Source organism: Euprymna scolopes, chromosome 36, assembly GCF_053919585.1.
Source record: "Euprymna scolopes isolate OS-2025 chromosome 36, ASM5391958v1, whole genome shotgun sequence".
Lineage (NCBI taxonomy): Eukaryota > Metazoa > Mollusca > Cephalopoda > Sepiida > Sepiolidae > Euprymna > Euprymna scolopes.
In genome coordinates this window covers 37,237,849-37,239,028 of record NC_136517.1, presented here as the reverse complement: position 1 = coordinate 37,239,028, position 1,180 = coordinate 37,237,849, and the positions used below count along the sequence as shown (strand labels likewise).

Here is a 1,180-nt window from a genome sequence, read left to right as displayed (position 1 = left end):
TGCTAGCCGCCACCTGATTGCACTAGGGGATCACAACGCTCATCAGCTCATCCGGGTACATTTTGGTGTTGATTTTCAAGCCTTCGAAGATGTGAAAGTGGTATGATGTGGCCCTCACTTCAAACTACACCAAACACCATAAACGTGGCCGGAAACTTTGTTCAGGTGGTCTCTCAAGCGTTGAATCCTCCGGATTTGCATTTTGAGCGTGATGGGCAACTTGGATTGGTAAAGAGCATGAGTCGTACTACAGCGGTGCATCTCCGATCTCGCTCGATGAACATTGTGTTACTTTCAGACATGATAGAAGGCTCCTGTCGCTTTTGGGATTTGTACACAACTGGCGAACCAGTAGATGGTTTGCAACAAAAAAAAAAGAAAGAAAACCGGTCTCCATCATACGGAAATGAAATCATGTCTTCTTTTCTACGACGATAACTTTATCGTTCCATCCTGTATACTGGTAATAGATAACTAAAACCGGTACATATTTTAAAACAGAAATATTTATTCAAAATGAAAATAAGAGAATCTGGAGATGCCGGGGATCGAACCCGGGGCCTTTCGCATGCAAAGCGAACGCTCTACCACTGAGCTACATCCCCACTTAGTTACTACACGATAAAATGAAATACTTTTTTTTATATAAACGAGCTTCTGGACAGCTGATTTCATATCAAGCCGAAGATTCGCTTTCGTTATCGATCTAACAAACCTGAAATGAAGTATGATCCAGATCGATTCTAGGAGTTGCACGCTCATTGGTATTCTCTCCTTCTTCAAAAATTTATTGCTACCGATCGCCTGAGGTACGTTTAAAGAAAAATACCGAAAGGCACCGCCAAAACTGGGGGGGGGCAGGTCAGTACTTTTTGACGGACCGTCTTTTTAAAAATCTACCAAAAATCAGGTAATTATCCGATCAATACGAAATTTTCAGCGATTATTAAGAGAAGAATGAACGGTGTACTTATTTTTCATAAACGATATTTATATATATATATTTTTTTTTTTTTGCTTACAAAACCCCCCCTTGTTTTGAAGTGGGGATAAATATGCTTAAAATAATCATCTGAAACTGAACAAAACATATTGTGTTGTTGTAAGGGACAGAATTATAGATTAAAAAAATTGTTTGCATACCTTATTTTGACGTCTGAATATCAGAACTTCGATTGTG

The 1,180-nt window shown here is 39.2% G+C and overlaps 1 non-coding gene across 1 annotated transcript; it reads right to left on the bottom strand.

Annotated features, from left to right (window-relative positions):
- Positions 1 to 533: 533 nt before the first annotated feature.
- On the bottom strand, positions 534 to 605 carry Trnaa-ugc (transfer RNA alanine (anticodon UGC)). Its single transcript has one exon. It is a non-coding gene; the product is annotated as a tRNA-Ala (tRNA).
- Positions 606 to 1,180: the final 575 nt, after the last annotated feature.